At 41.2% G+C, this 21,005-nt stretch overlaps 1 protein-coding gene across 6 annotated transcripts in view; it reads right to left on the bottom strand.

Annotated features, from left to right (window-relative positions):
- Positions 1 to 21,005, bottom strand: part of LOC142366574 (AT-rich interactive domain-containing protein 1B-like) — a 171,635-nt gene that overhangs the window by 91,204 nt on the left and 59,426 nt on the right. The gene's annotated exons all lie outside the window — the stretch shown is intronic.

The following is a 21,005-nucleotide window of genomic DNA, read 5'->3' as shown; positions in this document are numbered from 1 at the left end:
TTTTCAGTGCATTGCAAAACATGCTTTCACCAAATTACACACGTTGCCTCTCATGGCCTCATTTGCATGAAACTCCAATCTGCACCTCGACCCTCTTTGCTCCACAAAGCATGAAGCAAGCTCTACCTAGCATGAATGGCAAACTGAGAAGCAAAGCATTTTTCAGGGTCAAAAAAGAGCAGCATGTGGCCGCACAGCTCGTCTTAAGTCTTTGCAGAGAAACGTTTTGCTTTTAAATGTGACTTTAAAAAAAAAATCAAGAATAAAACAGCGATAAATAAAAAGTAAATACAATTAGTATTTTCTGACATTTTTTTTTTCTCCAAGCGAAGTGGAGAAGCCTTTTTAGAAAATTGTATTTACCCATGAAGGGAAACTCTGGTTTGGGCTGTGTTTAATAATAAATCAAAATAAAGAAACATATAATTGAACAGCGAGTGGTCAAAGAGCAGAATCGGCCCTCAAGGTGAGCCAAGTTAATTTATGAGTAAAAATCCTATTACTACGTGTCCAGTGGCACAAAGCCATCAGAAATAAACAGAGAGAAGAAAGCTCAATTTGAAATGAAATGCAGTGTGTGAGGGGGGAAAAGGCTTTCTCTTCCTCTGCTTCCTCTGAATCTCTTTATTACTCCCCTCTAAAAATCATCCCAATTAAAGAGCCTCATTTTAGCCTCCAGTTGGTGTGTTTTTTACCTTTTCAGTAGATCGACAATGAGGCTTAATATAGCAGGCAGAGGTCGAAGCAACTACCCTAACGTGCCTCACAAGACAACAATGAGCTGCAAGAGTTTGTGTGCCAGACGAAGAAAAAGAGCAAGAGATGTAGCAGCACGCTCTCCAAAAAATGTGTGAGAGACGAGAAGACGACAGCTTGCACCATAATCCCTACATGTGTGACTGTGCGTGTGTGTTTGTGTGTGTGTGTGTGTGTGTATTTGAGCCTGGTGCATTATGTTGTGAAGTGTTTGAGTGTACACACTTGCCAAAATGTCATTCCAGTAACACAACTATCATCAAAGCCTGCGCTATCTATCCTAAAGACCATCTAGTGATATTCATAAAGAGCATTGCAGATAACAGCCTTGTCATGTTAGCTTCTCTGTAATCCAGACATCTAGCCTTTCATCTACGCCAGTGTGTGTGAGACAGAGCTACAGAGAGAAGATGATCATATATGCTCCTGTTGTTAAGGCTTATCTCAGAGATCAGAGTGATGTCAAAACAACTGTGTGCTGGCAGGTGACGACACATGCACACAGCTGCACATACACCAGCATATCATCACTGAAAAGGTTCACACATTCGCACATCATAAGGACATGAGCACCTACTGTCATCAGCAAGGATTCACACATATTCATGTACAGTACATCTTTAGGCAACACACACAAACACACTCGCACATACACAGTTTTTCCCTGCAGACAGGTGTAGTAGTCGGTCAAGGTATTTGAGCTGTTGTAGCACAGCCAGCAACAGCCTCCTTCTAATTACCTCTGGGACACCAACATCATGCCAGCAGCAAAACCAGGTATGTGTGTTAGTGAGTATACACACACAGAGAAAGTGGAAGTCATGACTGTGTGTTTGTCTCTGTAGGCACTCCAAATTGAACGTTTTTGAGAGAAATGTTAATAAAAACTTGGTAAATATTTCACAAACCTCAGCTGATTTCCTTGTTAACAGGTCCTCTATTTCTGCACCCACAGGTAAAAATGTAGAGGCCATGTCTTACAAAATCTTTCCAGGGTGACATCTTATAACAATTAAATGTCTGTTGTTGTGCTCTGTCATAACTAATCACTAAACCAGAGCTGATCAAAGGTTTTTACTTCGGTTTTTGTACAGTCTCTGTGAGGCTAATGGGCAGGGGCTTCGTTTAAAGAGTCCTCTACAACAAGGATGTCATGCTTTAGATGAGGACATAGTAAAGATCAGTGGGTACCAACATGGCTGAACAAACAGAGGAAGAAAGAGCATCATAATAACACACAACTTGATTTTCCAAAGAGCTTTCTGAGAGGTGCCAAAATACTTGAAAGATGTCCACAAAACAGCAAAAAAAAAAAAAAAATCTTGTAATGTTTGGTGTGTTGTTTTTATCCTGTTATTACTGTTTTTTTGTTTTGTTTTCACTGCTCTATGTCTGCATGTGGGTATTGTTGCCTGTTTCAGCGTTTCCATGAGAAATCAGCTGCAGCCTCTAGCCCAGTCCAATCAATAGCTTGTTACTGCGGCCTAATGTCTTTCACAGAGAGAGCTGACACACACACACACACACACAGGAAGATGAACACCAGTGCACAGACATATATTCACATCTATACAAAATCAACACGGATCCAAGTCTAAATGGAAAAAACACATGCACATATGGAACATAGAGGAATGGGTCCATGTTAAAGTGCATCAAAATCTTTCACAATAATGTCTTTTTTTTTTTTTTTTTAACTGTACTTTGCCTGATAAAACATGCTAATTTCCAAGGTCTTCAGTAAACAAATGGCTCTCAAGAGGCTGCATTTCAGCTCACAGCCTGAAGTCTGTCAGCCCAGTGGAGAATAAGACCGTGTTTTAATAAAAAAGAAAAAGCTGCAATAAGTTAAAGAGGGGGAGCTATGGAGCAGTTAATATATTGAGAGAAACCAAGCAGGAAATGAAAGTTGAGATTCCTTCCTTCATTTGCTAAGATGGGCCTCATAGCTAAACCCTGTTTAAGCAGCTAGATCTTTCATTACATTTATAAGGTGCATTAGATATTGTGCTAAACAGAGATTTCTTCTCAAATTTTACAACTAAAATGCAAAGCATTCAAATGAAGCACAGGAAACAGCTTCAAGTCCTTGTTTTAATGACGATTCATAAAAGGTGAAAGGGCAAGCCATTCGTAATCAAGTAGCACAGCAGTAATGAGACAAGGCAGCCACAGTTTAATATATTCAGAAAACAATGCATTATTTCAAGGGAAAAGTGGGTTAAAGTCAAGTTTTTCAGCCCATAACAGCAGATGCTGCAACAACTCTGCAGCTATGACTAAACTTTTAGGTTTACTTCTCTAAAGAAAACAAGGTGAGAATGTATTAGTAGCTGTCGTCTGCCACTCAGAGCAAGATGAAGACGCATATAGGAAAAGATCAATTTGAGTACGTTTTTGAGGGTTTATTGTCATAGATATGCCACATCTCACACTAAAGATGATTTAAAGTTGACATGAAATACCTACGGGGAAACAAGATGTCAGACATGGAAGTGATATGGAAGTGGACGGTTTTCATCTCATATATTTTCGTGTTTAATCTAATCTACAAGCGATTCTGTTCCAATGTTTTTGAGTTTCTCGAACAACAGAATCCAGTGACCATTGACCTTACCCTGCAGCTCCATCCAGCCTTGTGGTTGGTAGTGCACTAGTGGGTTTGCTAAAATACAGAAAATGCACCAACTGAAACACACACAAGCCCACTTCAAACACGCATCCACTTCTATTTCTACGTCCACTCCTGCACACACTCACAGCAGAAACACACCAACAACAGCACACCATCCTTTGTTTGAGCCTTTGTTTTGCCGTTTCTACTGTTTTCCTGGCTGAGGGTTTGAAAGTGATTACCGATACGGTCCACTTCATTAGCATGAGAACAAAAACAGTGTGGGGAACACATTATCACTTCACAGAGAAAGACCGAGAGATGTCTGCCTGTTTGTTTACACCGTTGCGTTCGGACATTTTCTAACAGCGCCGCCACTGCTGTCTCACGAGGACACCGTTTTCTGCAGGAGGAAGCAGAGCCGGGAGGTGCAGGAGGAAGAAAACACCAGCAGATACACAGGCAAACAGCAGTAGAGGTTTACTACACTCTTTTGTGTTATATAAAAATCATATCAGTTGAAACAAAATTGGAATAAAAAAAAGTAAAAACTGATTTTCCAGTGATTTCCTGCACAGCTGACACTAGTTTATCATACACCAATGAGCCTGAACATTAACACCAACTGTTTACATATTGTGCAGGTGAGGACTTTCCTTCTTATGTCTCCAAAACTGCTCACACTTGTTGGGCTATGGACATGAGATATCTTGTCTCCTGTTGTGAATGGTAGCAGGTCCTTTTAGTCCTGACTCCTGATCGGATCACTCAGTCTGATTGGGATCTGCTGAGTTTGGAGGCCTCGGCTCTTTGTTGTGTTACCTGTCGGGATCACTTTGTTCGGATTCATGGTCTGCAACATTGTTAGGGCTCATTTATGCTCAGCGTTAAATATGCGGACGCAAACGGACGGAGCCTTCTGTCCACCCTGTGTGTTCATTTTGTGCGTATTTTGGTACGTTTTCAGAGACCTTGCGGATGCTTACATAAACGCAGCAAACAGAACAATACCACCGCAAATCATGGGGGCAGTGTTATGCAGTATAGCTCATGTGTGACCAGCAAAAGGAACAAACAAGAAGAAGACAAAAACAGACATGGCGAAACTTTTGAAGAGAGGCTGGGCGAATGTGTACAGGACTAGAAACACATCTAAGATGTTACCTCGCCTGGGCATAGGGACAGAGAACTCCTGAAGAACAGTTGGGAGGAGATTGGATGTGAATTGGGTGAGAGTCCAAAGGCAGCGAAGGAACTCGGATGTGAACTCTGGACTAGCGTTGGGTGGATGTATTGCCTAATAACCATGCTAACGTAAAGCCAGCATGGGAGTATGGGGGCAGTGACGCCTACCTATTTACGTACATAGAGTGAGAATAAAATAATAAATATAATAAATGAGCGGATGATACGTATCAAAAATAACATCCACATGAACGTAAAGACCCAAGGCTTCCCAGAAAAAAATACATAGTTATTCACTGTCAGTGATTTTACAGTTTCAGGTTATTGGTCCATAATCAAGTAAAAATAAGGGAGATTTAACTGTTTAAAATTTGAATACATTCATGCAGATATACATCTTTTAGGCCCCAGAAAAAGGTGAATACATATTACAATCTAGATCATTTCAGACTTGTGATATTTAACATTAATGGATTCACCAATCTGTTAAAATCATGTCATTCAAGCAGTGGTCAGTTTTCTGTTAATGTTCCTCACTCCTCATTCGACATCCCTGTGTAAATGACGGAAAGAGCCACGGTGAGTGTGCGGTAATTGCCATTTGCACAAGATTGTACAGTGTATGAAGTGTGGTATAATGTAATAGCCTTTGTGGAGTCAAAGTCTTCTCACAACAACATATCAGCATGTTTAAAACATGGCAGTGGTGAATTGAAGCAGCTGAAAATACCACTTTTCTGCATATTTGAACTTATTGCTTCACCTGAGGACACCGTCTCTGCACTATCACAACTGTTTGTCAGAAGAGAAGATGCACCTCCACACAAACCTTTTAAATCCTCCTAAACATTTAGCTCAGCTGCTGAGAAACATTATCACTCTGTGCTGCATTTGAATTGAAGGGTCAGCTCTGCTAAAAGGACATCAGCAAGACTCAATCAGCATTTTAAGTATTAGAAAGCTGTTCTATAACAAACTCTAAGTCAAAAAGGGCTGAAAAGAGAATAAGATCAAATCAAACACGATGACTTTTTAACCAAGCCAATTAAATACAAGAGACTTAGTTTATACGATATCAAATTCATAGTTACAGGTGATTTCTCAGCTAGATTGCAAGCTGATACAAAATGTCTTCAGACAATTTCTGACATTTATTTCAGAGAGGGTTTTACCAGTTGGGGCTGTATGAACAGATACAGAATAATAGCTGAGAAGAAAATCCCTGTAGCACGATATTATTCTCATAGAATGAACTTTCTAGTCAAATACAAGAAATCAGAGCCCCCTCAGATACCTCATCAAGTTTGGTTGGGAGTCGGCCGACCAATGGATGAAAACCACAAGCTTTCTAAACTTTCATTTCAAGACTTATCTTCCTGCTCATCCTTGTCTCTTTCCTCCTCCTGCAGCCTGCAGGGAGGCAGAGAGGAGAGAAATATAGAGCAAAGACAAATGTAGCACTCCAGAAAAAGCTATTTGGAGCTGGTTGACCTCGGGGTCAGCGGGCTGCCTTGCTTCCTGGTTAAAAGGGATTGGTGGGAAATGGAAGCAGCTCTGGCTAGCCAATCACAATGCACAGAGCAGAAATCAATGAGGTTCCACAGCAAATGTCAGCCAGGACTGACCTTTTGGAGACTATAGCCTCTTGAGTCAGAGAGAAGAGGAGGAGGAGAGCGAGGGAGGGGGCAGGAAATAAGAGGTGATGAGGTCAAAAGGAAAGAACAGGGTGAAAAAAAAAGAAAAAAATTAGAAAAAGTAAGGATGAGGAGAAATTGTAAAAAAACATTTAAAAAGGAAAGATGGGAGATGAAAACGGAAGATTCAAAGTACAAAAGAAAGGTGCTCGGTTTACACACTTTTTTGTTACCAACATGACCATATTACAGTTCACTGTTATAACATATATAAAGTTGTATCTTACTTTGGGTGCATTTTTGTGTGCATGTTGTAAAAACAACAAGTGTGTAAAATATTTGAGAGCATTTCTTCAAACCCAACTCTTCATTCTGATTGCAGAGCAAAGACAGTAAAATAAGCTCAACACCTTTAAGTGTAAAGACAGGACTTTCCTACTCTGTCTATTCTTTATTCTCTTGTGCAGCTCCAACATTTCTCCACATAACAGAGGCAGAATTAAGTGGGCCAAGGAGTTTGAGTGAAAATCATTGCAGAGATGGAAAAAAAACAAGGAAAAGAAGGGAAGAAAAAGACAGGTTGACCTTTATTGTCTCCTTCCCTGCTGTTTCCTCATCTTAAACCAGCATCTGTGGACCCAGGAGGAGTAAGTAAGAAGGAGAGAGATGGGGGAACACACACTCTCCATCTGGCCTGGTGATGATGTGAATATTTTCTCTCATACAGTCCAAATATCTAGCCCACAGTAAAGCTTTTTTCTTATCTTTACCTCCCAAGATTGAAAAATATTCCATTTCACTGGTCCAGTTCTCCTTGATTTGCCTTTATTCCATTTCTTTCTTTCTTTCTTCACTCCCTTAATCTTTGTACAGGTATTTGTCAGAAATTTAGAGGCGAACACGGAGCATCTGAGACATTCATCAAGTTTGATGATCCTGTGCAAACGCCAGCGATGAATATAACATATTGAGCGCTAATCTCAGGCTGTCATTTGCTTCCAGTGGGTGACCTTTAGGTCTGAAGTTCTCCAAACTCTTGGTACAGATTTGTGTGTGTTTGTGTCTGTACGTGCGCAACCATAAGTTTGAATTTAGAACATGTGTAAGCACATGAAGAAATATACTCCTTCAATGCTTACACAGTACAAATGCTCTGTTTGAGAAAAAAAGAATAATAAAGACCAACCATGCAGACGAATGGGAGCACATGATTCAGGCATATGTACTTCACAAAGGCCTCTAAAATAACACTAAACCCAAATTGATCCACTTTAGCTCAAAGTGGGAGGCAATGAGTGTCCCCCCCGTGCCCCTGTGGAAAACTGATCACTTGAAAGTTTCCCACCTCTGTGGGAGCAGGAACAAGAAGGTGAAAGGTCACTGAGGCCTATATGAAGCCTGTTCTTTCCTTTTTGTCTCTGACATCACCATGATTACTCTATCCTGAGTCGATTCACCTCTTCATCTGTCACTCCTTCCTTTCCTTCGGCGACCTTGTCTCATTCACTCCCACCCATCTCCTTCTCCTCTGTCCCAGGTTGTTTTTAATTGGGAAGCGGGGTGATGGGAGAAGGACGAGTGCTCCTCTAAGCCTGGCTGCTCTTTGATGAGGGAAGGAGAGTGCAGCAGTGGGCCTTTCTCTCCTTTTCCCTTTTTCCATCTCAAACCCTGCTGCCTTTCCTAACACACACCAGCACCCAGGCACACACACTTCCTCCCTCACACACACATGCACAAGAAGGCATTTCTCTTTGAACTGAGAGCTGCAGTGTGTTCAAAGCAAAGACGAAGGCAAAAATACGGGGGTGGCGAGGGGAGAGAGAAGGACACTTCAAGGTGAATTTGATTTCCACTTAGTTTTAACATACAAACACACATGCACAACCCTGAACATCCTCTCCATGAGACTGTTATCGGAAAACAGAGTCTCTTCAGTCAAAGGCTTCTTCAGTTTGGATGCGAAACAGACCGCTACAGGAAATCTTTCCTGCCCACAGCCATCAGCATCTATAGTAACTCCTTGATTTAATTGAGCTACATCAACATTCAATTTCCCTCTGGGATAAATAAAGTATTTTTGAATTGAATTGAATTGAATTGCACAAATACGTATGTGCTACCCAAGCCAAGCCAGCAAGCAGGCACTTGCTTGCTGAGTTCCCTCCAAGCAGCCACTGAAATACATACAAACAGTGACTTACACACACACTGGGTACTTCATTTGTGTGAGTGCAAGCACGCACACACACACACACACACACACACACTGTTTTGTCTTATACATATTTATGAATTTTGCTCATAACAGAAGATCACCTTTAAACTTCCCTCTACTCCAAACTGTCTGTTTGTATATGTATATGTCCATGTGTGTGTGTTTACAGAGTATGCATATTGACTGTGTAGGAGCAGAATGACTCATGCAAAGTTTAACTGAAAGGTGCAGAGTCCCACATTTGCTGGACAAAATAACACAACAGCAGCTATAACTGTGAATGTTTGTGTATGTGTGTGCTGCAGCTCGGTCCAACCAATTAAAGCAATCAAGTCAAGTGCAATTCGCCCACCGTGCTGCATATAGATAAGGCGGGGAGTACAACATGGCGATCAGGACCACTGTGCCAAGCTACTCTGATCCTAGCATGCACTTCACCGCCAACGCCAACCAAAACCACGGCGTAAACACTTTACAGCACTTAGCTATGCCACAGTCCATGCACAAGGACACACAGATGCAAACTTTGGCTTGACAGAATGACAAATACTGCCTTCCATCCAGAACGAATGAGGTAATGATAGGAGAAAAAAAAGAAATCAACGGCTCATTAGAAAGATAAAAACCTCCCAAAGCCCAGAGGGTGAATGAGAAGGGGGTGGAAACAAGAAATGAAAAAGAAGAGAGTGGAAAAGACTTGAGAGACGACAAATCATAACAGCTGTAACTCAATTCAGGGACCCTGCTAGAGATGGCTTTCTTCATGTCTTTCGCTCTCTCTTCATCTTTTGTCTCTCTCGCTCCCTCTACCCTCATCCTGGCTTCTTAGTAATTTTTTCCCACCAACCAATAAGCCATTATGTGGCAGTAATATGATTGCTAATGGATGCACCAACCTGGGAGGAAGCGCACGGCAAGCCATTAGCCCAAATGCTATGCAAAGCTATCACAAGACTTTCAAACTTACTCAGAGTGAGTGTGTTAGGATGTGTGTGTTTGTTTGGGTGTGAGAACGCTGGACTGTGGCACACTTCGAGCCCACCACCACAGCAGCTGGAGAAAATGAATGACCAGCAGGTTAACTTGCTGAAGACTCATTAAAGTCAGATATTTACATCTGGACATTCTCCAAAAAACAGAACTATGTACAGAAAGTTATTAAGTTACATTTTTAGGTGTAGGGACCGACACCTGTTTGCAGTCGTGGTCCATACACCGGTTTTGCTATGTCATCAGAACTATAATAACCTGCATATAAAATACAGACATAGCCACTGTTACATCATCCACTGGTTTATACCATTCTTGTGCCATCTTGGTTTGTGGCCCTAACTGAGAACCTTGGAAAATATGCATGCTTATGGATTCATTTCTTGATTGCAGACATGGCTGGATTCATGCACATCCACAGGGCATAACTACTGTTGGAAGTACAAGAATGTTCTAAACTTCTTTAATAAACATATCTTGTCATTGTTGGTTAATTCTTGTTGATTCAATAAAGAAATAAAGTTTAAGATGCTGTTTTGGAAAATGTATGCTGATAAATGATTTTATCCGAATTTTGATGTTGGTCCTGTTTCTGCTCTCCTTATCTGACCAAATCAGCAGCATGGTGATAATGTTAGATTCACTGGGTTCAATAAGTAAAAATGTTCACAACATGGCTACTTTACAACCTGCCATATTGAACAGAAATTAAAGCTACTGTAAACATACTATAAAAAAAAACAGTGAGTGAGAGCTAGTTTATTGGGGAACAGTGGCTGGCACTGATTACACTGTTAGTTTGAATGACACCGATTATGTCACTAAATTCACTGTCACATATGCTGAGAAACTGACATATATCCTGACACTGTTCCTGACAACCACTGGTAAGAATTTTCTAATTAATTATTACACAACCTGATATACTTGTCACCGAGAAGCCCAGTGTTCATACAAATGAAAATCTGTGTGCATATGACTATGCATATAATTATGGTCTCTGTGTAGTTACAAAAGATGAAGGCTTATGATATAGGATCCCAATTTTGTATTTTGAGACATGAAATAGTCACTGTAGAGACTTCACTGTCCTGGGTCCACAATCTTCTCCTGCTCTTGGCTAAGGACAGTCATTCCCCTTGAAATACTGAACAGTTCTCACCTAACTTTTTTGGCAGAGCTGCGTTAGAGCTTAGATCTGCCTAACAAACCAGGATCAGCACTGTTTTCTGGCCCTACTTGCACTTACACCTCTCTGATGACTTTGCACCGAAATCCTTCTGCTGGGTAGCAGCCATACCACTGGTCTGTATGTATAAGCTGTCATAACTTTTAACATTTATAACTCTTACCCTTCATAGAGGGAAAAAGAGACCAAGAGACCTACAATGGATTTTTTTCTTTATTTGTCTGTACCAGGTTGTAAACTTTTATCATTTTGTTATTTAGCACTGACTACTTTTGGGGGTGAATGCCCATTCAAGCAACTGCAATTTTTTCCATTTCCAGGCTTCATTTGTCAACCCTGGATGATGCCGTTTGGTATAAATTGCGTTCACCACCAGTTTCTGCTCATCCAGAGTGGACTAAAACATCTGAAACTGCAAGAAAAAGTAAGATATGATGTTATTACTCATGTAAAAGGACAAGTACCTCCAAAGCCAAGAGCAGCGTTTGGTTAGATAATCTTTGTTACGATCTGCCACTGCATTTATTGTGTTAAGATTGTCTACATATACACATTTACCTTCATGTACACAGGAGGTCATATGGGAGAAATCGCAGCACTCATTCTTACAATAAATCTACCGAATATTAAGATTGAAATTTGTACAAATCTGTTTTAATGAAAACTACTAAAGGGCTTCATTATCACTTTTTCATGATTATTTGTGTAAAATGGACACTGTTTTTTACCAGGATTTTAGAGATGATATGGACTCCAGGGACTCAATACATAATATAATAATTAAAACATTTTAAATGTTCTCAGTCCATAGCGAAATAGCAATTAAAATTTAATAAGAATCAATTATAAAATCCAAAACTTACTCAGAACATGCAAATACATTTGCAAGAATTAGAGCTCATAAAAAATCCATTAAAAGAAGATGTTTTCTCTGAACAGAAGGGATATTGTTTCTTAATTTCCACTGTGGTGCATTCATCCAGAGATGAAGGTTTTATTTCAGCAAAACAAAAGCCTAAACACACACAAGCACACACTGTTGGCAGAGTGAATTTTCATGCCTCTTGGAGGTCACAGGTTGCTGATATGTGCAGAGAATCCTGTCACACACTCGCAGAGAGAAAGAGGATTTGTTTAATCGTTTGGCCAACTCTGACAGATGGTTGTACTTTTCCAAAAGAGCAGTGAGACTTAAAAAAAAGGGCCATCAGTGACCCCCACAGGGGTGTCTTTCTGTGTGTGCTTATGCATGTATGACTGTTACAAAAGCAAATGCTACACAGGCATTGTTTCAGTCCCACTGTAACCCACTGCCAAGCCCTGACAGTAATAGGCTGGCAGAACAGTAAACAGAAGAAGTAGTACTGAACAACAGGCATCAGAATGCCATGAGGACAAAAATTCTCTACACTTCAGTGCCTCTTTGTTTCCCTCTTTTTCCTACACAGTCAAAGGCCCTTCTCCCCACCTCCATATTTTTTCCCCCATTATTTTTCTTACTTTCTCTTGCACTTTTCAAACATCCAAGCTGTCTTCTTCTCTAACCGTGCTGTTTCACAGCTTATTCCTCTCCTTCCTACGTCTCCATTCCACATTTTCAATCAACTATCATAGTAAACTTGTCCCGGCAAAGACGGGCCCACACACGCACTAAGCCACATCCACGCAGCAGTAAACAGCCACACCTTAGATATCAAACACATACTGCTGGGACTAACACTTTGTAACATAAGCAATTAACACACAGTTGAACTGCCCTTGACATGAGCCGAAAGATCAATTACACACACGGGGAGCAAAAGACTGTGCACACACACATATGCACACACAAGGGCGTAACAAAGATCACAGACACACCCCCACACACATACACACACTGGCGGGCGTCCAGACGGAGCCTTGTTGCTTATGTCTGTAAAGCCCTGAGCACCATATCGACAACTGTAATAACTGTGGCTGGCAGCAGAGAGCAGATTACAGCAGCAATCATAGGCCCCAAACACACACATACACACACGCTCACACAAATATATATATATATCTTCTCCTCGTGTTCAAAAACACGTTTCTTTTCATCACCAATACAGCTGCACGCACATGTCTGGGTCAATCCTGGAACTTTGAAGTATTAATATTGTTGCAGTGGACTGCAAGCAGTGTATACCAGTAATACAAAAAAAAAAAGCATACAAAAGTTATTTGTATGCTAAAAAAAGAGAGAAGCAGAAAGTTAACTGAGATAATGCGGCAAGGAACCCAAACTAGGATTGGAAAAAGTATTTTGAGGCAGTGAGGAAGGGTCTGTAAATCAGCCCGTGTACCAGCCAGTTACAAAGGGTCTACTCTAGGACACCAGCCAAGGCCATCGATGGAAAATAAAAGTGGGCTATATTGTAGTGGAGGAAACAGGATAAGATTGGGGTCAGAACTATATGGTGCACAGACCAAGAAGAGGAAATACAGAAGATGAGAAAAAAGAACTGAAAGAAAAACACTATAAATTTTCTATAAATAAACCTTTTTTATTACCACATTCAGTATGTTGTTTAGTTGTTGCATCCAAGAACATTTATTTACGAACTGCAGTAGATAAACATTGTTTACAAATGAAAAAGGTCGATATAGAGACAAGATGGCTTTGATATACTACAATAACCCCCCCCACTTCATTCACCCACGTCTCTTGCAATCATCTTGTTCCCCCTTTATTTCATTCTCTGCATCACTCCCATCATTTTTAAATCTTGCACTTCTCTCTACCACTTCCTATCTCTCTTCATAGGCCCCCGACCAAGGAGAAGCAATTTGCAGCAGCAATCCGTCGCTAATTCTCGCTCAGCGTTCATGAAAAATGTATAGCAGCCTGACTGTAGAGAGATGCAGATTGGAGGAGGGCCCTCAGCAAGAGCCTGGCTCTGCATTAATGGAACATTATTTTCAACCTCTTCATCTATCCATCTATCTATCCATCTATCTACCTACCAAGCTATCGCTCCATCTCTCTATTTATCTATCTAAGAATGCTTTTTCTTGACTCAAACATTATTCTGTCTAAACAAAAGCCATAAATATTCCAGAAGTCACTAGAGCTTTAGCAGCTAACACAACCCAAACACTGTTATCTGCAATCTGAACGACTCTGCATGACCATGTGTGTGCCTCATTGGGTTTTTGTGTGTGCCTTTGCCTGTGAGCACAGTGTGCAACCAGCTAAACCTTCTCAAAGATAATAAGAGGAAAAAACTTTATCTTAATCTTTAAAAGGCACGACATGAAGTTTAAATCCAGCTGTGAAATGGGTTGCATGCGTGTGTGTGTACACTCCTTAACATGAACTCGCAGCCGTGTTGGTGGGTGTGTGGGGATGTGTTTAAAGTACACATATCTTTTGAGAGTAGATTAATAACACTACTGTAATGCCATCAGGACGAGTCACAGTGTGGATCATGCATAATAAACCTCCCAAGGAGTTTACATACACATACACACACTTCCCGTCACTATAGCAACACTGGTGATGCTGCTGCCCTCGACTCCAAAGTCAGATGTAATTTCAGCCTCCCAACAGCCAGAGGGAGCCATGGTGATGACAGATCATTCCTCCTCTGATGGCTCCTTCCTCCCTCTATCCTTCTCTTTCTATTCTGTTACTCTCCTCCTCCCTGACTGTGAATTCGGACATCCAGGACAACACTTAAATATAAAATGCGGAAATGTGGGTGAGTGAGGCCCAGGAGGGAGTAAAAAAAGAAGGGGAGAATACAGAGGAAGATAAAAAGGGAAGAAGACAAGGAGGTAAAGAAGGATGGAGATCTTGTCTTTTCCTTTTCCTTTCCTACTTCAGAAACTTCTCATCCATTTCCAATGTTGAAGCCAAAACAGTGAAGTAAGCTGAAAAAGGTGCTCTATGTAAAGAAAAACACTATCAGCTGCTGCAAATGTCACTCAGCTTCAAATATTAATTTCAGTCCACATTATCCACTGAGGAGGAGAAATTCTTGCAGATTCATATACTGAAATGTCATTTGACAGGAAAAAGTTTCCTCATGAAAACTATTAATGAATATAAAATAGATGTTTCCAATCTTCAGTTCAGATTGGCTCAATAACATTGGAAACCATTTTAACAGTTAATTTAAATATTAATGTGGCAACAGAAAATCACCATTTATAATGGAGGGCTTAGTGCCAGAAGGGTGTAACAGGCTTTAACAGTGCGAAAAAATGAAATCTATACATCATGTAAGCATTTGAGATCTATTAGGGGTTCTGAGATCTTTACAAAAGGGTTTTTTTATTCAAAGAAAATCAAACACAAATTGAACCCAGTTGTTGTCCAGTCTAGATCTTCATAATTTAAGAAAAGCACAAGACGGTAGACTCAATAAGTAAGTAAGTTCACTTTTCATGTACATTCAACATGCCAATATAGCAGTTTCTGCTTCCACACGCTGTCACACCAGACTGTCTCATAGTGGAACAGGGAGGACAGTTAATCTCCCTTCTGCATCCCCCGAAAACTGTAATAAACATGAAATGATGCTTTTCCTGTTGTGAACTCAACAGATTCTTGTCATCTAAAAGGCACTGTGTTTGTACAGAATCCTGTTTGTCAATGAAATACAGACCAGTGGTTTGTTTGCGTGCAGCAGTGTTGGAACTGCTGCTGCTGCTTCTCTGCCTTCTGTTGTTCGGAATCTGAACTAGTCTTCCCAATCTATTAGAAGAAATAAGCTTTGACAAAAGAAACGAGCCAGAGGAGGGGAACTGATGGGCGAAGGACTGAAAAATAAGTGCAGAGGAGGAACGATTCTCTCCTTGTAGGGTCAGTCTTTGATTGCCTTCCTCCTCCTCCTTCCCCAGCTCCCCCTGCGTCTCTCCTCCTATGCAGGAAAGCTTGGTGAAGAGGCGCCAGTGGAACCGGATGGGTGTTTTCTTAACCAAGTTCATCCCTCTCCATATCCTTCTCACTCTCAAATCATACAGTACACACTGGGAGTGTACGCATGTGTAAGCATGGGGGTAGGTGCATGTGTAAGAGGAATACTTGGATGCAGTGTTTGCACAGATACACACAGGTTTTTGCTCTGCTGTGCAGGGCTTCAGCCAGGCTGTCAAGGGTGGTTGGGCGTTAACATGGCCTCCTCTGCAGCTGAGGAGCTTCTCAGCCTTCTTTTTGTACCACTGCTGCTCATCCTCGTGTTACCAGTTTGCTCTAACAACCTACACTGGTCAACATAGTCCCTGATGGGTAAAACAGTGTGCAGCCATCAAATGTTGCCATAAGCTACAACTAAAACCAGGCAATTGATTCTCATAGAGAAACTCTTTTGGTGTGTCTCTCCTTTGCAAGGGAGGAGAGTGCAGCTGCTGAGAAGGGCTGGTAGAGATTCAATGTCTGGCTAAAGGACACTTGAAAAATGCTTGACAATATGGAGATTTGAACTTTAGGTTGCATAGGCTCACTGAAGATTACTTTCATAATTTCAAACAGGATTTGTAGCACTACAGGCTCCCTCAAAGGCGTGTATTTAAAGCAACTACCAATGTGGCTACTCTTCGCGAGCCTTGACTGATTTGATTCATAAAGTAGCTACAAGTAACTTGAAACAACTGCTGAGGGAGAACCAAATTTGATTTGGAATCAAATTTTATTTCAGACATCAACACTGTTGATTTCTCTGAGTTAAAATGATTTTGATGGTGTGTAAAGATGAAAGAAATTTCACCATAGATCAATTCCACTTCTTGCACATCTGTGTTTTCAAGCTGTAGGGGACTAAATGGTAAGTCCTGGAAAAAACACATGTTTCAGCCTCTTGTGGATCAAAAAACTATGTATGAACATAAAACCGTGTGTGCACACTAAATGATTCATGAGGAGCAAATGAAAACAGGTTGGGATACAAGCAGAAAAATAGCCTGTGTGCATTTTAGATGAAGTCCTCTGACTTGCTGTGTCATGATATCTGGTTCCGCAGTGAAACTGGACAGAGTTGAAAACACAGATTATGAATGTGTAACGGTATATTTATATAGTTCTATAATACAAAAACTCAATATGTTTAAGAAATCCTATGAAATCCTGTGAAGCACCTTGTCACTCCAAATCAATCACTCCTACACATTTCAGAATGAAAGATTTAAGCTGAGCGAGGCCATGACCATCGCCTATATCTCAGAGTGTGAAACTGGCTTAAGAGTAACTGTCCTATTCTCAGAGCCGCTATGGCAGCAATGGCAGGGAGCTGCTCTGGCCTTCAGTGTTGGTGTCTGTTCTAAGAATAGGCAGCAGGGTCCAGAGAACAGCTCGTCTCTGCGTCTCGCTGCCTCCCCACATACCCCCTACATGCTGCTAATGTATATTTTAGGAAATCAACACATAAATACATGTAAAATATATTGAAGTGGGGCATCCGTACAGCACATTCTCACTAGTCTTCCAGAAAATATGTTGAATAATTTGTAGCTACAGTAATCACTTATAATTTATCAAGACCAAATTCTGATGTACATGTTCTGAGATGCATTTTTCATTCCGCATTTGCTTTTTTCTCCTCTCCTCTATCCCTCTTTTGCTTTACTCTTCATCTACCTTGTATTTCTTTGCTCTCCTGACTCCCAGTGCCTCCTTTTCTCCTCTCCTCCCCCCAGTGAGCACTAATGTGGAGGCTGAATCTAACCCTGCTGGATGACATTACTCTGTGCTGCCTGCTGGCCTTGTCTGCCTGCCTGGGGACTCTAAAATAAAACACAGCAGTGGGGAGAGCAAGAGTGAGAGCACATACTGTAGCAGCCTGACTGACATGCTCTGATAGAGCACACACACACACACACATACGTGGTGTGTGAAAATGGCTTGCATGCAGAGGACAGAACGTGCTTCAAAGCACGGGCTGAATGGGTGTTTGCGCGCAAAGAGAGCTGTGTGTGTGGTTGCAGTGGGGGGAGAAGGGAGGGGTGCGGGCCTCTCCAGCTGTGCTCTGTCAATCATTCATGACCTCACACTTGGAAAAACAGGAGGGCAAGGTGGACAGGAGTGAGGGAAGAGACAGAGATTATGTTCCTGAATTTTTCCTTTTGTCTGAAGGAAAATAAGTCAAGGAGGGGCAAATGAGCATTGAAAGACATACAAGAAGGTTTTTGTCGGTGTGCGTGTACGTATGTGTGTGTGCACTTATACTAGTGTGAATAACACACCACTGCCAGAGCCCCATAGCCCGAATTCAACATCCCTCACCCTGAACAAGTGACAAAAAGATAACCACGTTTCACTTCAGTGCTTCATGCCCTTTCTCTCCCCTGCTCTAGCTGCTTCCTCACCTCACTTCACCCTCCCCACCCCCAGCTCTCACTCGGTCTTTCCACATGGCTGGCCATCCTCTCCCATGTCCCAGAGGATGGGAGGCTGTGCGGCAGCTTGGCAGGCTGTCAGGGGAACGCAGAAGAGCAGGGAACATGTAGTGACTGGAACAGGGTTGGCGGTGGGTTGGAGGAGGAAGTGGGGTGGGGGCAGTGGAACTGAAAACCCTGCCTCTTCACCTCATGTGGCATTGTAGGAACCAAGTTGGTGGAGCAACTTAAGGCTAAAGATGCAAAGGGCTGTGAGTGATGTAGAGAGGAGAGAAAGACTGAGCTATTATTTCTCTTTTTTTCCCCACATAAAGAAACATCACAGCCACACGCAGCTGGAAATAACAAGGCAGCAGACGATGTGGCAGCCGGTGCCAATCATGCAGTCCAGCTCTGACACAATGCCAGCAAGCAACATGTTACCTTTTATTGACCTGCAATTGCACACATCCTGGGGAAATCAGAGTAATTTTCAAAATGGCACCACTCAACCGAGAAAAGCACGATTCCATCAAGTCCCTGTGCAATCTAGGCAGCAATTTCTGATGTATTACATGGGAAAAATGATCCAATAAGATTTTGTCCAAAGTTATGACCTTTGACTGGGAATACAAAATTGTCTATGTAATGATTTCCACATGAAATCAAACCAGAACTGCTGGCAACAGGTTTACAGTTAGCAGAGCAAAAAATAGGGGTTTACTCAGAGGTTGAACATTTGTCAAGAAGGACTTCATCAATTTTTTCATCCTCTCAAAGGTTGATCTTTGATCTTGATCATGGGGCCTAATTTGACAATTGTGTGAAACTGTAGAAACACATTTAACATGACAGGAGCCAATATGAAGAGGCTCAAAATGTCCCATTTATTTCTAGGGTTGTGAATGTCTCCCTGATCAGACGATTTTTGATACACATACATATATATATATATATATATATATATATATATATATATATATATATATATACACATTATTATTCAGGTACAATGCATTTTTAAACAGAACAATTTAGCTCAATTAAATGTCATTTAATTACGTCAGTTGTGGTCCTTAATATTTGTTTAAAGTTGATATCAATTGTTCATTCCTAATTAAAAACAAGCCATTACTATTAATATGGCATTGGTTAGCTACTTTAAAACGAGACCAGTAAATCACAAGTATACAGATCTGTCAAGCTACTGCTGTACTTAATTGATATTCTAAAGACTTAGGTCAAATTTCTCTTCTTTCCCCATAATATCTGAATGATTTTCAGATGTTGAATTTAATGGTGGCACTTTGAGTCTGTGTAGGCTCTGGAGCAAAATCATTTTACTGATTTACTGATCACTGATTTGACCAATTTCTAAATGCAGCACTGGGCCATAAATTAGTTTATGGTACATTTTATTCACTGTTATTCGGGGTCCGTGTACTGATTCAATTCTATTTCTTAACTTTAAAATGGAATTTTGATGCATATGGGTTGAATCATACACTCATGGTAAAAACAAATATTAGTTTAAATTGGCACACCAGAGAGGCTGCTGGTGGGAAGCAAGGAAGCCCATGATAAAGAAACTGCATGAACAAAAATCTTTTCAAGAAAAACCCCATTCACTCATCAGTACTGAGATAAAGTGCTTACTTTGTCTTAATATAATCTAAAGCAATTAAAATGTATTTATAAAAATACTATGGAATGCAAGGCATTCGGTATCTGCAGCACATTACATTTTAAAAGATGCTAAGGGGCACTGTGACTTGCATTTATGATACGTTACTAAAGCACTTCTGCCTTTGGTCTCTCTTCAAAAATCCCGCCACATCACACAGCAGACTCATCCCAAAACAACAACATGACACTTTGCCGACCCGCTCTCCCCTGCTCCTGACAGAGAGAGAGAGGGTGAAAAAAAGATGACAGCGGCTTTAGATCTGACATCAAACGCCAGCAAGAGTTTGAGAAAGAGAGAGGGGGAGGGAAAAAAAAAACGGTTACATCTCTGTGACAGCTTGCTGGAAAAGGCTGGCAAATGCCGTGCAATTTCTCTATTCTTCTGTCTATCCCCTTCTATCTATCCATCTCTCTGTCTCTGTCTCTCTCATCAAAACTTGTCGCCGATTAGGATCTCGGCGAGCCCCACGCTTTGGATGGGATGTGAAAACACACGGAGAACCCAAGGGGTAAAACGCCAGGATTAAAGTAGTGAGGGAACATGGGGTGATAGTGGTGCTGGTTCAAATAGATCGGCCCCCGCGACTACAGTGGCTCTTTGCCTCGTCTTGTTGCCTCACTACGGATTCACACACTGATACATCAAGGCCATTTCTCATTATAGCATCAGGAGGGGAAAGAGCTTTCATGATGCTACTTTAGAGAGAAAGACGGGGGAGAGGGAAGAATGGGTAAAGAGTCTGGGAGAATCAAAATGAAAGAAAAAAGGAGAAATGCCAAGATAAAAAATATGACATACTATTAGGATGTTATGAGGGAAAAGACAGGAAAGAGCATGTGACTGCAAACATGTGTGCGCATGACAAAGACGAGGAATAGGAATCCCTTGACAAATTACAGATAATTCAGCTCTGATTTCAAAGATAGAAAAGTCAACCATCAGTGTGTCCCGACCAGAACACACAGACTTTAAAAGCACAGAAATATGGAGAATATTATGGCTTAATTGGAGCTCGCACACTTAATTTAGCTTTTCTTGCAGTGTATTCCTCCACTCTTGGGACTGTTCCAAAGTATCTGGTAAATTAAACGCACCTCAAGCACTGCCAATATTTGCAACCATTTCCAAATGTCTATTTATTCTATTCTTGACAGTGCAGAGAAGCTGTTAGGAGAGAAATGATGGAGTAAAAAGTGATTAGTTTAGCCAAAAAAAAGCTAGAGCAACCTTCCTACTGTAGATCAGCCTGGTCACACCATTACTCCTCCAGTCAAGCTGCTTAACGATTTTTAGCTCAACCAGACTTCAAGAGGCTGCTCGCGAGGGTTTGCATGTGTGTAGAAGGAAAGTCTGTGTTTCTACATATGCTTCTCTATGCATGTGGGTGTATCTGTGAGTGAATG

This window comes from Odontesthes bonariensis, chromosome 17, assembly GCF_027942865.1.
Source record: "Odontesthes bonariensis isolate fOdoBon6 chromosome 17, fOdoBon6.hap1, whole genome shotgun sequence".
NCBI classification, from domain to species: domain Eukaryota; kingdom Metazoa; phylum Chordata; class Actinopteri; order Atheriniformes; family Atherinopsidae; genus Odontesthes; species Odontesthes bonariensis.
Note: the sequence above shows the minus strand (reverse complement) of the source record. Positions and strands in the feature narration are given on the sequence as shown.